Below are 15,741 nucleotides of genomic sequence, written 5' to 3'. Positions count from 1 at the left end.
AGCCCCCACCGTGCATTGCTCCAGCAGGCTCTGGAGTGTAGCTTGCTGTGTGAATAGAGAATACAAGTGCAAGCCATGCGTGTTTATGCAGATTAGGACAGTGTAATGCATAAGTGGACTTTTCCTTGAAGCTTTCCCGCGGTAGGTCAGACACCTTGCAGCAGCACACCGCCCCATGCCTATAACAATACATGTTCCCGGGCTGAAATCTGCATATTTTAGGAAAGCCTCCCAGCGTGTGCCTCATAGCTGCATGTAGTGCGCAGGCTGAGCGCTCACTGCCCGACTCTCCGGTCTACTACGAGGCTGTCACATCCACAGGCTGAGGACACGCCCCTCCCTCCCCAATTCCCTCCCGACCGCATCACTTTCATTGTTTCCATGTCTGCGGTCGCCAAGGAATCGAAGTCCCAGTCTCCCTGAAGGGCGGGGCAGACGGGGAAGAGGACCCACGTGAACGCGTCTCGGCCAATCAGCTGTCTGGCTTTCCCTTGGCGCCGTCCCCCCTTTGTGGGCGTGGCTCGGCGAGAGGGGAGGGGGGTGCGCTGGAGTGTAGTGGCGGGGAGGGGACGCAACAGGAAGTGTGGAGCGTATCTGCCGGAGCCGCCGCCGCGGTCGCTGCCTTATCTCATGTAAATATTGATGGGGACGTGGTGGTGGTGGCGGCGGGTGGAGATGGGGGACGGGCCGGGGACGGCTGAGGTGGCCTTGCGGGCTGGGTGTGTGCGGAGTCGGGCTGCGGGGATGGCTCTGTGGACAGATGCTGCACGGGATGAGCAGCCAGGTGTGAGCGGTGACAATGGCAGCGGTGTGTCCGGCCCTGGCCTCCTGCTCCTCCGGCTGCCCCTGCCCCTCTTCTGCCCTCTAGCGGCTGCCCTGCATGTCACAGTCTTCTCAATCTGGCCACACACTGAGGTTCCCTGCTGGACGGAGTCTGATCGTGACATGATGGGGAAGTCACGACAGAAGTCTCCAGGTCACCTAATTGGGGGCACATATACTGTGCGTGTCATATTAATCCCACTGTCATATTTACTGATTTGTGTTCGATATCTCCACCTCTAATGACATGTCTGTTTAGTAACTTACTTGTAATCGCGATCCTGGAGCCTCTTTCCTATAACTCTGTCTTGTGCAGTTCCTCTATTATTCCCGTTAGAAATGTGTGAAATAATGTACAACTGAGTGCTGCCAGTTAGGGGGTGTGTCCCTGCGCAGTCTGACACCGGCAGCGCTGATTGGACAGCGTCAGACTGTGCAGGGACCCCCCCCCCCAACTAGTAACACCCAGTCACAAACTTCTAGTAGGGATAATGGAGGAACAACACATCATAGAGTCATAAGACGGGCAGAATTGTCATTTCATATGGTTATTTACTAAAGCAGACACGTCAGGAGACGTCTGTTATAGTTGCAGATTTTTTATTTGATTTCTTGATTTTTATTTTTTCCACCCCAAAGACCACTTTCTCCACCTCTCCTGACATGTCTGTTTTAGTAACTTGCTTGCATCCCCCCTATAATCACAATTCTGGAGCCTCGTTTTCTTATAACTCTGTTTTGTGCCATCCCTCTACTATTCCTGTTAGAAATGTGTGAAATAATGTACCAGTTTAGGAGTGTGTCCCTGGACAGCGTCAGACTGTGCAGGGACACCCCCTTCCCCACCCCAACCAGTAACACCCAGTTGTAAATTTAGCCACAAACCTCTGGTAGGGATAACAGAGGAGCAAATAAATAATAATCATAAGACAGGCAGAATTGTTGTTTCATATGGTTGTTTACAAAAGCAGATCTGTCAGCAGAGGTCCCCTTTAAGGCTGGCGTCTTCCGTGACTGAATAGCGGTGGATTTTCGCGGCTGATCTGCTGCGTTGTACAACGTTGATAGATTTTAAGGATTCGGAGTCTTGTCCACACGCTCCCCAGTGGATTTCACCCTTTGCAGTGAAGTTCACTGATGTTTCGTTTTCGTTGCGGTCTTTGCGGAGGGATCACTAAAGAAATCGCCGCAGACTTTTTCGCTACAGTTTCAGGTACGTGTGGATGTACCCCCCGAACTGTACGGATTAGTGAGGCAGGTGTCAACTGCTATGAATGCTGTAATGGGGTCCGGAGCAGTTGTCACCCAGCTGTCAGAAACATGAAATACAAACTTAGGCCTCTTTCACACGACCCTATGGCCTTTTCAGTGTATTGAGGTCCGTTTTTTTTTAACGGATCCGTTGTTCCATTTTTTTGTTTCCGTTGTGTTTTCAGTTTTTCCGTTCCGTTTTTCCATATGGCATATACAGTAATTACATGGAAAAAATTGGGCTGGGCATAACATTTTCAATAGATGTTCCGCAAAAACGGAATGGGTACAGAAGACATACGGATGCATTTCCATATGTGTTCAGTTTTTTTTTTTGCGGACATTTTGACTTGAATGGAGCCACGGAACGCGATTTGCAGGCAATAATAGGACATGTTCTATCTTTCAATGGAACGGAAATACGGAAATGGAATGCATACGGAGTACATTCAGTTCTTTTTTTTGGAACCATTAAAATGAATGGTTCTGTATACAGAACGCAAAAAACGGCCCCTAAACGGAAAAAAAAAAAAACGGTCGTGTGAAAGAGGCCTTAAAGGGGTATTTCAGGGTTACAGCCCCGTGTAGCTGACCCCCCAGAGCGGATGGTGCCTGATGGAACAATTGCATCGTCTGATCCCCGCTGCCCCTTTCTAGTGCCCTGGCTCCGCTCGGCAATCTTCCAGTCTCCGGTTGGGGGGGGTCACACGCGCCACTGACTGGCCTCCGCGGTTACGTCTTCGCAAGCAGCATGTGACCCCCATCCATATATAAACAGGGCTGGAAGATCGCCAAACGGAGACGTGGCGCCGGAACCGAATGGTGGGGGCCACAGAATGTGATCCTTTTCATTAGGTGCCACATGTATTAGGGGCTCGTTACAAAGACACGTAATCCCGGAAAACCCCTTTAAATTGACTGATGACTACTCTAAGGTTACGTTTCACATGTGACGAAAATGGCCGACCGGCAAAACTGTCCATTTTTGTTGTCTTTTTTTGAAAAACCACCCCTTTGAATTGTATGGGGGTCCGGACATTATTCACGGCGGTGTGAACAGAACCTTACACTGCGGCGGGTTCTGAAAACTGCCGCTGTGTGAAGAGGATCGGTTATCTTACCGGACTCTGTCAGTTTACAAGAACATTCCAGATGAAATAGCAATACTGGAGTTTCTTTTCTTGGAACTCTGTGTTGTGCAGCAGTTCCTCTGTTATTCCTCCTAGAAGTTTGCAAATGAATTGACAACTGGGTGTTACCAGTTGGGCGAAGGCTGGCTCTGTCCAGTCAGTGCTGCCAGCGTCCGGCTGTGTATGGACACATCTCTTTGACAAGGGAAATGGCAACACCCTGTTGTCAAATTATTCATACGTTTCTTGGAGGATTAAAGGAGGAACGGCGCACTGCAGGGTAGTGAGAAAATTTGATCCAGAATTATTAAAGGAGTGGAAGGACTGAATACAGGAAGGGACCCCGTGTCCCATCTGTCACCCCCACTGATCACACCGCGGTCCTATGGCTAGCCCATCAGTGTTCGATCCAGTGCTCGGCCTGTTGAGTTTGATATCCACGTAGGTTGTGCCTCCTTTGCATAATTGTTTGAGAATCTTTCCGCATCCACCTGATCGATGTCCTGGTTCTGGCCGCTGATCAGTCCAGGAATTAATGGAGCTGCACCACTGACGTCTCACAGGAAAAGGCTGTGGCTGGAGACTGGTTTATTGAGGAAGCAATGCCAAGGATCTCTTCTCTCCAGTCCTAAAGAGGACCCGTCCCCTCTCCTGACCAACGGAATATCAATTCTGGAGCATCTAGTGTTATGTTGTGTCATTCCTGTATTATTCCTGCTAGAAGTTATGAACAAATGGTTAGCCGTTTATAGTGAAGGTCCAGATGGTTGTCACCAGTTGGGGGTGTGTCCCTGCACAGTCAGTCTGACATTATTCAATCAGTGCTGCTACTGTCAAACTGTGCAGGGACCCCCCCCCCTCCCCAACTGGTAACACCCCTCTGTACCTTCATTACAAACTGCTAGCAATTCATTCATACCTTCTAGCAGGAATGACACTACACATAGTTAGGGCTCTTTCACACGGCCGTCGTTCTGCCGTTCTGTGCATTGCGGTCCCCAATGCACGGGCGCTATCCGTGCGGCTGCCGGGACTGATCCAGCCCCATTCAAATGTTTTATTTTTTTGCTGTGCGGAGGCACGGAGAGGAACCCCACGGAAGCATCCGTAGTGTCTCCATGGGGTTCTGTGCCTCCGTTCTTGCGGACCCATTCAAGTAAACAGATGCGGGCCGCAATACGGACGCGGCCTACCAACGGCTATGTGATTGAGGCCTTATAAGGATAGATGCTCCAGGGTTGTTATAACAGGGGAAAGTACGGATGTAGCAGCAGTCACAGTCATAACGTGTTATGCTATTTTTACACGGATCCGTCATGGATCTGCAAAAACGCTTCCGTTACAAAAATACAACCGCATGCATCCGTCCTGAACGGATCCAGTTGTATTATGTCTTCTATAGCCATGACGGATCCGTCATGAACACCCCTGAAAGTCAATGGGGGACGGATCCATTTTCTATTGTGTCAGAGAAAACGGATCCGTCCCCATTGACTTACATTGTGTGCCAGGACAGATCCGTTTTGCTCCGCACCACATCGCGGACAGAAAAAACGCTGCTTGCGGCATTATTCTGTCTGCGTTGGGAGCGCAACCAAACGGAACAGAATGCATTTTAGTGCACTCTGTTTCATTCAGTTCAGTTTTGTCCCCATTGATAATGAATAGATACAAAACGGAAGCGTTTTCCTCCGGTGTTGAGATCCTATGACTGATCTCAATAGCGGAATTGTAAACGCTGGTGTGAAAGTAGCCTTAAGTAGATGTGATAACTCGCCACGGGTAACTGTTAACTCTGCTACATCCATATGTTACTAGAATGGACATGTCAGGAGAAGTGGCAGCTCCTCTTTAATGAGGACATTTCACCGGATTTTATTAAGTCAGATAAGTACCTGTACTGATGCTGCCACCTTGCCTGTTTTGTTAAAATAGCGCTCCTACGCCGCGCTGTGCCCCCCCGGTATTTTACCCGCTCAGAAGCAATGGGGAAGAGACGCAGTCTTTCTCTGTGGGTGTCTCCTTCTCCCCTGGCTGTAGCGCTGAGCGCTGTGGTTGGCCAGCGCTACAGCATGGGAGAAGGAGACGCCGGCAGGTTCCCCTGGGTGGAGCCTAACTATGAAGATACCGGAGGCTATACCGGGAGAACGGAGCGGCACCTGGGGATAACAGTAAGTGCAGGGAGATCCCTGGGCGCCGCTCTCCATGTCTGTATAGTTAGTTTAGAAGTTTTATTCTAGTGAAAGGTCCTCTTTAAGCAGTGATGTGAAGTTAATTGTATGGACAATTGTTTATGACTAACGTGTAGTACATGGCAGTCTCTTTCTAACAAAGCTAGAACCAGCCCAGTACCTCACATAGATCCAGAGATTTCCCCATTCATTGCTCTGCTAGATTTATATCAAGCTCACAGCTCAGGGGAGTGTCTTTTCTGCTGCAGCTCAGGGGCGTGTCTCAGCTCTACCTATCACAGCTCAGGGGGCGTGTCTCAGCTCTACCTATCACAGCTCAGGTGGTAGTTGAAGGATGAAACTGAGCATGTGCGGCCTTCCCAGTGAGCAGGACAAAAAAAGAAAAGAAACATACAGCAGGTGGCGCTATAGAGATAGATTTTATAGAATAAGGCCTCTTTCACACGACCGTATGGCTTTTTCAGTGTTTTGCAGTCTGTTTTTCACGGATCCGTTGTTATGTTTTTTTGTTACTGTTGTGTTTGCGTTTCTGTTCAGTTTTTCCATATGGCATATACAGTATACAAAAATTGGGCTGGGCATAACATTTTCAATAGATGGTTCCGCAAAAACAGAACAGATACGGATGGCATACAGATGCATTTCCGTATGTGTTCCGTTTTATTTGTGGGCCCATTGAATTAAATGGAGCCATGGAACGTGATTTGCGGGCAATAATAGGACATCTTTTAACGGAACAGAAATACAGAAACGGAATGCATGCAGACTACATTCCGCTTTTTTTGCGGAACCATTGAAATAAATGGTACCGCATATGGAACGCAAAAAACGGAAGAAAAAAAAACGTAGTGTTGAAGAGGCCTTACTCAGTGGCTATGCTAAATTTTTTAATACACGCAGTTACAAAAGTATTCAGAACCAGGTGCTGGTTTAGAATAGGGGGGATTATTTTTGGTTGCGCTGTGATATTTTTGTGTGGTTGGTTTCGGAGTCCTAGTCATGTGTTGGCCTCCTGTTCTGACCTGTCAGGTTCTTGGTTATGTAGTCTGACTAATGCCAGTCGGGTGGAGGTCCCACTTAGCACATCATAGACCATGCGCCAAGTCACACAAATGACCCATGTTGTTGCTGTGTAGCCGTAGTCTTAAAGGGGTTGTCCAGATCCTAAAAAAGAATAATAAAATTGGGATGGCCGAGGGCCTGATCGCGCTGCTTCTCGGGGGTTCGTCTTTCTCCGCTTTGCCAGAAGTCGGACATGACGACTCCCTGACCGGCACCTCTGCTGGCCTCCACATGTCACCACTGAGTCCGTTGATTGGCTGGCAGTGGACACATGCAGGGATTCAGCACGTCGCACTTCTGGCCAGGCGGTAACCAGAAGAAGCGGGGACGCAGATGTGGCGCAGGAATTTCGATGACCAGAGAGGGTGAATAGGTTTGTTATTCTGACTCGGTGCTCGGCTTTCCCTAATTTTTCCCAGCGCCGGAAAATCTCTTTAAAGGGGTTGTACAGCTATTTAACACTTTTTTGTCACCTTTCTGCTTGCCAGACCTGTGGAGGGAGGCATACTTACCTGCCACCCTTGGTTCCAGCCCCTGCCGTCCTCCGCTGTGTTCGCCGCGCTCCGGCCCCTCTGCAGCCAGTGACTGGCCGGAGTGATGACGCCCCCCCAAGCGGCACAAGGGACGTTAGAAGTTCCAGAACTTGGGCCAAGAATAGTTAGTAGCAGAGTTCACTGTAAATTGGTATTCATTAGGGCTCAGTCAGACAGCCGTATTTCTGGCTCTGCATCTGTTCTCGCGGAACGGGTACGGACCCTAGGCCTCTTGCACACAAACGTTTTTTTTTTCCTTATACAGAATCCTTCATTTCAATGGATCCGCAAAGAAAAAAGTACGCCGTATGCCTTCCATTTCAGTTTTTCCGTTCAAAGATAGAACATGTCCTATTATTGTCCACATAACGACCAAGGATAGGACTGTTCTGTGAAGGGCCAGCTGTTCTGTTCCACAAAATACGGAATGCACACGGACGTCATCTGTATTTTTTGCGGATCCGTTTTTTGCGGACCGTAAAATACTGAAAAAGCCATACGGTCGTGTGCAAGAGGCCTTACTGTGTATGTTTCCCCGGTGCCTGCAGGTTTGTCAGGAATGATTGTCCTGGTTGTCAGGTAGTCAGTGCTCCTAATAAAATCCTGCTGACCCGTCAGATCGCGCATTAGTGATCGGTGCTCGGCTTTAGATGCCAAGTCATATGTGTGTCTCTTCCTCAGGAGGAAGGAATATCGTGGTCATGAGTCCCCCCTGATTACTTCCTGTATATGACGCCCTGTACAGATGGAGGTAGAGGTCCCCTGTAAGTCAAACCTCATCTTACAAGCTGCTTGTATGAATGCACAAGACAATGGCTTAAATAGCGATTCCTACATGTGCTTCTTTTAGTCATTGGTACATTTCTATAATAACCTGGTAGATAATACAACATTCCCTAGAACTGCCTTGCAGCTCTGGTTACGGTCGGGATTATTTCCTACATGTAGAACCCGGCACTCAGTGAAAGGGAACACCGCAGCCGTCTAGACCCTGAAGCCAGGATGAAGTTTGTTACGGAGCCTTCTAATTGTAGGGCGTCCGGTCCTGTTCTTACCAGCACTTTGTGTTCTGGAGCTGAACTTCTTCTGTGGATGGATTGATTTAGGGGGAAGATATAAAAAAATATATATATATACACACATATGTCATAATTTTAGAATTTTCTAGATTAAAGGAATATCTTGCTCTGCCGCTCCATTCATCTCTATGGGACTGCCAGAAATAGCAAAGTGCTGCGCTAGGCTGTCTCGTGAATTCCCGTAGGAATGAATAGGGCAGCAATGCGCATGCCTGACCTGCTGCGCCATTCATTTCCCGGATGCCCTGAGAGGCAGTGGGTCCCAGCGGACGGAGGATAATTTGTCATAACTGAAGTACCCCCTACAAGGGCTCATGCACACGAACATTGCCTGTGGCATGCACACAACCATTGTGTGTGAATTCCACATTTTGCGGAACGGAACATAAAACTGTCCTATCCTTGTCCGTAAGGGCTCATGCACACAACCATTTTTTCCCCTGTTCCGTTTTTTCTTATTTTTTTGCTGCACGTATGCAGAACCATTTACTTCAATGGGGCTGCAAAAGAAAAAAAGAAATGACTCCGTGTGCATTCTGTGTCCGCATGTCCATTCCGCCAAAATATAGAACATGTCCTATTATTGTTTTTATTATGGATAAGGTTAGAACTGTTCTATTATGGGCCGGACGTGCTGTTCCTCTAGATGCGAAATGCACGTGGCCGGTATCCGTGTTTTGCAGATGTTTGTGTGCATGAGCCCTAAGATGGACAATAATAGGACATGCCATCACACGTGACTGAGATGCTTCAGATTTTCCAAATCTCATCCAAAAGCTGCAAGAAAAAAACAATCTGCCTGAAATTGACGTGCGTCAGATTTTACCAATTGCAGTGCTCAAGGGGAATATCCATGCAAATCTGCTGTGAAACTGCACGTAACACGCGGCAAAATCCATGATGGAAGTTGAAATGTGGAGAATGTGCGTCATGTAGCTGTACAAACAGCGGGTCCGGAATATGCGCGCGCTCAGTATCACAGATGCGGACCCGTTCACTTGAAGGGGTCCGCCATCGGCAAGATAACGGAGGGTTATAGAGCGGAAGCACTATGGAGCGCTTCCATGGGATTTCGGTCCGTGCCTCCACACTGCAAAAAGTAGAATATGTTCGTGTACATGAGCCCTAATGCAGGTGTAAATCTCTTACCATGTATATGGCGTCCAGCGGATCCGCAAAATTCACATACCAGCCATGTGGATCCCCCCCAATTTTTGCGTGCCTCAAAGCCAAAATGCCCATTCTTGTCTGCAAAGCGGACAAGAATAGGAGATGTTCTATTTTTATGCCGGACTGACATACGGATGTGCATTTTTTAGCGACGGAACGAACGGAAAAAAAAATACGGTCATGTGCATGAAGCCTAGGCCATGGGTGTCGCACGCTGCCCCTGGTCGGTTTAGAAGCGTGCCTGTGAAGCCTCTGAACCTCTCAAGCCTTTGTGTCTTTGCCCTTTTCAACGCTCTCAATGCTTCCTGTTTTTAGAGCTTTTCATTGTGTTTATTTAAAAAAAAAAAGACCCTTTTTCACCGTCCTTTGTTACTGCAGCTTTTATACCGTGCCAGCGTGCTATACGAGGCGGCACATATACGGGACATGGTTATAAAGTATAGCGCTTTCTCCAAACTGGGATACAGTCACTAGACGGTTAAAAAAAAAAAATGGATTGGTGTTTGGGAGACCTATCCATGCTGCAGTTTGACCCCACTGCGCGCCCGCAATTTTTTAATTATTATTTTTGTGCCTAAAGGAAAAGTATCTCCCGTGTGGTCTCTCCCTTCTCTAATGAATGTTTCATGAACGTCCCTTGTAGGGTAAATCAATTTTTGTTCCGTTCTGCAGCTGTGCCGGGGACTGTGCCTCCCAATTACAGCAGCCAGGACTCTGGCACCGTCCCCTTTGACACTGCTGTCGATTGCCCATGTCTGGGTTATAATATGTTTGCGCACAGTATGAGTATTCTTGCCATTGTTTGTTGAGGAAACAAGCGATGAGGAGGATGGGGGTGCGGCGGCTCGGATGAAGAACCGGCTGTGAATGTATAATTATTAGTCTTGAGAGCTCGCTGCCCTCCGTATAATTATGGCTGAATTATGTCTCCCTTTGGAGATGGGCACCGGTAATGGTGTAATCACAATTATCCTTCATGTCTGCTCGACAGGTTGCTGCTCAGTTCCGGGTTTATGATTTGAGAATTTGTCCCTCGTCAGGCTGTGTACGGTGTGAATGATTTCCGCGTCGCAACATAAGGCTGGTCCTAGATATTAAAGAGGTATTCCTAGCTGGAAGAGTGGTGGCATATCGCTAGGACATGCCACCAATGTCAGATAGGTGCCGGTCCCACCTCTGGGATCTGCTCCTGTCTCCAAAGCGAAGAGAGCACACTGCGCATGCGCGGTTTGCTGCCCATTCACTCCTATGGAGGTAAATAAAGAGCGGTAAACAGAGAGAAACCCTCGCAAGTGCAGCCACCTCTTTACTGTACTTACCGCTATGGGACTGACAGAAATAGCCGAGCCAGCTCTTGGCTACTTATCGGAACTTCGATAGCGGAGGACGGAGGGTGGCCTACAGCTGAGACCCGCACCTATCTGACTTTGGTGGCATATCCTAGTGATAGACCATCAGTGTCCCAGATGGGAATACCCCTTTTAGGCTTGATCACACTTTCTTATTCAAAGTCATCCTAGTGCGACCACAACACACTGACAATTTTTTTTACAGAGCTGTCCATATGGCCATGTAGGACATGGACCTGGCAACCACTGGAGTCCATGGTGCAATGTCCGGTGTGGGTGCGCTGAAGCTCTGCTCTCGTTCACTTGAATGGGACCTGAGCACCAATACCCCAGCACGACTACTACACGGGGTACAGAGCTTTCTGTCTCCAGCTCTATATGCTGCATAGTTCCCAGCATTGCGGAAGCCTGAACCAGTCAATTGTCAGGGGTGCCACATGTTGGATCCCCACTGATCTGATATTAATGGCCTTTTTGTAGCCCAAGGGGTGCCTTTTATTTAAAGCGCTTGTCCCCTCTCAAACACTGGGGCATATCTCTAGAAAGGAGCCTGCTAAGTGAAGGAGAGCGGATGGCACATGCGCGGCCGCACTCCATTCGTTTCTGTGGGACTGATGGAATTAGCCGAGCTCAGCTATTTTCGGCAGTCCCATAGAAATGAATAAACCAGTGGCCGTGTCTTCACTTTCTAGAAATAGGTCCCAGAGGTGAGACCCGCACCTATCAGACATTGGGGGCATATCGTTATTATATAACACCAATGTATGAGATATGCCAACCCCTTTAAGTCAAGATTGAGTCTTGTTGCCTGTGGGGTTTTTTCCCCCCCCTTTCTTTCTCTTTATTACCCAGTTGGTGCTGCCATATTTTTATTATATTATATATACAGTGGATATAAAAAGTCTACACACCCCTGTTAAAATGGGCCTCATGCACACGACAGTATTTTTTTGCGGTCTGCAAAAAAGGGGTTCCGTTGTTCCGTGATCCGTTTCTGTGTGTCTTCCTTTATTTTTGGAGGATCTCCAAAAATGAAGGAAAGTAAAAAAAAAAATCTAAGTTTAGTTTGCCATGCAAATGATAGGGAAAAAAACGGACGCGCGGATGACAATCTTGTGTACATCCGTGTTTATTCATGGACCCATTGACTAGAATGGGTCCGCGAACCGTTGTCCGTGAAAAAAATAGGACAGGTCATATATTTTTTTCACGGACGCGGATGACAAACGGTGCATTAGCTGAGTTTTCCACGGACCCATTGAAAGTCAACGGGTCTGCAGAAAATCACGGAAAACGGAACAACGGACACAACAACGGTCGTGTGCATGAGGCCAAAGATAAATCTTTTCAGAACTTTTTCCACCTTTAATGTGACCTATAAACTGTACAACTCAAATGAAAAACAAACTGAAATCTTTTAGGTAGAGGGAAGAAAAAATATAAAAATAAAATAATATGGTTGCAGAAGTGTGCACACCCTTAAACTAATACTTTGTTGAAGCACCCACTCAATCTTTTTGGGTATGAGTCTATCAGCATGGCACATTTTGACTTGGCAAGATTTGCCCACTCTTCTTTGCAAAAACACTCCAAATCTGTCAGATTGCGAGGGCATCTCCTGTGCACAGCCCTCTTCAGATCACCCCACATATTTTCAATCGGATTCGGGTCTGGGCTCTGGCTGGGCCATTCCAAAACTTTAATCTTCTTCTGGTGAAGCCATTCCTTTGTTGATTTGGATGTATGCTTTGGGTTGTTGTCATGCTGAAAGATGAAGTTCCTCTTCATGTTTAGCTTTCTAGCAGAAGCCTGAAGGTTTTGTACCAATATTGACTGGAACTGTTCATAATTCCCTCTAGCTTAACTAAGGCCCCGGTTCCAGCTGAAGAAAAACAGCCCCAAAGCATGATGCTGCCACCACCATGCTTCACTGTGGGGATGGTGTTCTTATGGTGATGTGCAGTGTTGTTTTTGCCCCAAACATATCTTGGTTTCATCAGACCATAACACCTTTTGCCACATGCTTTTGTGAGACTTCAGGTGTGTTTTTGCAAAATGTAGCCTGGCTTGGATGTTTTTCTTCGTAAGAAAAGGCTTTCGTCTTGCCACACTCTACCCCATAGCCCAGACATATGAAGAATACGGGAGATTGTTGTCACATGTACCACACAGCTAGTACTTGCCAGATATTCCTGCAGCTCCTTTAATGTTGCTGTAGGCCTCTTCGTAGCCTCCCAGACCAGTTTTCTTCTCGTGTTTTCATCAATTTTGGAGGGATGTCCAGTTCTTGGTAATGTCACTGTTGTGCCATATTTTCTCCACTTGATGATGACTGTCTTCACTGTGTTCCATGGTATCTCTAATGCCTTTGAAATTCTTTTGTACCCTTCTCCTGACTGATACCTTCTAACAATGAGATCCCTCTGATGCTTTGGAAGCTCTCTGTGGACCATGGCTTTTGCTGTGGGATGCGACTAAGAACATTTCAGGAAAGATCAACTAGAGCAGCTGAACTTTATTTGGGGTTAATCAGAGGCACTTTAAATGATGGCAGGTGTATGCTGACTCCTATTTAACATGATTTTGAATGTGATTGCTTAATTCTGAACACAGCTACATCCCCAGTTATAGGACATTATTATATATATATATTTTTTTGTTTTCTTCCCTCCACCTAAAAGATTTCAGTTTGTTTTTTAATTGAGTGGTACAGTTTAGGGTCCATTCACACGTCCGCAATTTCGTTCCGCATTTTGCGGAACAGAATTGCGGACCCATTCATTTCTATGGGGAAGCACGATGTGCTCCCCGGACACGGAATTGTGGACCCGCACTTCCGGTTCCGCAATTCCGTTCCCGAAAAACGGATAGGCATATTCTATTAGTGCCGGCCATGTGCGGTCCGCAAAATGCCGCTGGCCGTGTTTTGCGGATCCCTTTATAGGTAATTTTTTTACAGCACAGAAACCTGACATTTTAACAGGGGTGTGTAGACTTTTTATATCCACTGTACATAGATATATATAATGTATTAGCGTATAGAGTATAGGAAAGGGCAGACTTATCCTGTAAGCATCTGCATATAATCGGTGGGGGGGGTCCTCTTTTACGGGGCACATTTTATACCTCATTCCTTTTGCATTAAAAAACATAGACAAAATAAAGCCCATTCAGCCGGTCGAGAGTGAGTTCATTTTGCCATTGGCGGAGGCGCCTGGTGCTGATGAAGAACACGTGTGTAACATTGGCTACCACATAGGCTTCTTATGTCCTTCCAGTCTGATGCTGGCTGCCACTAATACCAGCATAAAAGGAAGACAAAGCAACGTGTTAGGCGAGAGTAAGAGCCTGCACCGTGCAGGGAATGTAATAAATCCTTTTATCGCTTAGCTAAGTAAGTGCTGCTTCATCAAACCTTAAAATGTGGGACAGTACATCTGGTGTGAACTGTGGGCTGAGAACTTCCCTATACAAAGAGCTGCATCTTCATTGCACCCAGCAGGTTGCTGCACAGTTTAAAGCGAAAATAAAATTTAAAGGGAACCGGTCACCACAAAATGCAGTCCAGTCCGCAGGCAGCATGTTATAGAGCAGGAGGAGCTGAGCGGATCGGCATATAGTTTTATGGGAAAAGATTCTGCAACGCTCGCAATTTATTGCTTTAAATCTCTGCTCTTTCTGAGCTCACTTGTACATGGGGTACATCATCATTCCGTATAAGAAATGTAATAACACCTCGAGGCTTTGTTCACATGGCCAACAAATGCTGTTTTACGTAGAGAATTTGCATCCAAAATGCCACCAGCGTCATCCCATTGTTTTCAGAGGGAAAAACCGCAACCTAGTCCATGCAGGGATGTTTTTTTATGCAGCTGCAGTCTGAAGTGGCGTTACTTTTTTTCAAGCATTTTTAGGGCTGCTTTCCCCATTGACATCAATAGGAAAGGGTAAAGTACATTGCTGAGGAGGAGAAGCGTGCACCGGTTTTTGTCCGACTAACAGCCAGATCAGGGATGCCGCAGGTGTGAACAGACCCTTAGTCAGTTTCAGTTGACCCCAGGGTAGGTAGAGCAGCGTTGTGGCCATACTACGGATGCTGTTATGAGTCTTTCTGCTTTTTCAAGGATATCCAATTTTCTGATCAGCTCGGAGGTTCTGCAAAACTTCCTTTTTGTGCTTAAAGGTTAATGTTAAACAGATATTTTAACTTGAGCGTTAAAGTGTCTTCAGAACATGGAGTCCATAAAGTAATGATTCCTGGATGTCTGGAGCTGAGCTTTGGATGAAAGCTACCATGGCAGGTGTTGTGTCTTGCTCCTCCGAAGGAGCATCGCTTACCCTGCCGTCTCCTCATTTCTTGGGTGTTCCCTTCTAAATTCTGCAGTCATAATTTGTGGTCACCATTCACGGAAGGCTAAACATATGAAATCACCTGTGTCTTGTGTTATATTTTTGGGATTCTATTCTTTTCTCCACTTTTTATTTTTTAACTGTTTCATAACTACATGGCCAGTCTCCACCAAAAAACTGCCTAGGGCTTCATAAGTCACAACTCTAAAAACTCTAAATTCCAAGTCACATAGCCTTCGTAGGTTTCAAAGGAGGGTAAAAAGGGCTCTTTAGGGTAATAACTTTGGGAGAGTCCACATCAAGTGGCCAAAAACTGTCCGGGCTGTTGAAAACCAAGCTTTGCAGAACCACGCTGATTTGCAGTAAACCTCATAGTGCTAGCATTTTTGGCTGCTGTCCAGCTACACATCTGCTCAACCATGGCCTTCTGTGTGGTCTGGCCCTTGACCTACAAGTGAATGGCGTGGTCTACTTAGGCCAAGTTCACACTTCCTCCAGGCATGGTCACCTGCTCTGCTGCAGCTAGTGACTGGCTTCAGTGATGACATGTCAACCTGCAGCAGAGCAGGTGATCATGACCACGGATCAGAAGGTGGACACGCAGGAGCCAGCACCGGATCGGCAGAGAGCAGGTAAGTATGATTCTTTCCCTAGCGGAGGCATCAGTGAAAAAGTTATTTATTTCTAGACAATCCCTTGTCCAGGACAGGGCCCTTGACAGGGCATCCTGTGACTTAAAGGGATTTTTCCAGAGGAGAGAGGAGAAGTGTATGATTGTTGGGGGTCCAACCACTGTGAACCCC

General features: G+C 47.1%; 1 protein-coding gene across 1 annotated transcript in view; it reads left to right on the top strand.

Annotated features, from left to right (window-relative positions):
- The first annotated feature begins 545 nt into the window (after nt 1–545).
- SESTD1 (SEC14 and spectrin domain containing 1) overlaps nt 546–15,741 on the top strand; it is a 127,073-nt gene continuing 111,877 nt past the window's right edge. Inside the window, exon 1 of the mRNA XM_044303188.1 lies at nt 546–632. The gene's annotated coding sequence lies outside the window, so the exon portion shown is untranslated. The remainder of the gene's footprint in view (nt 633–15,741) is intronic.

The sequence above is a fragment of the Bufo gargarizans genome, chromosome 8 (genome assembly GCF_014858855.1).
Source record: "Bufo gargarizans isolate SCDJY-AF-19 chromosome 8, ASM1485885v1, whole genome shotgun sequence".
NCBI classification, from domain to species: domain Eukaryota; kingdom Metazoa; phylum Chordata; class Amphibia; order Anura; family Bufonidae; genus Bufo; species Bufo gargarizans.
The sequence above is the reverse complement of the archived record's forward strand: the minus strand, read 5'-3'. Positions and strand labels throughout refer to the sequence as shown.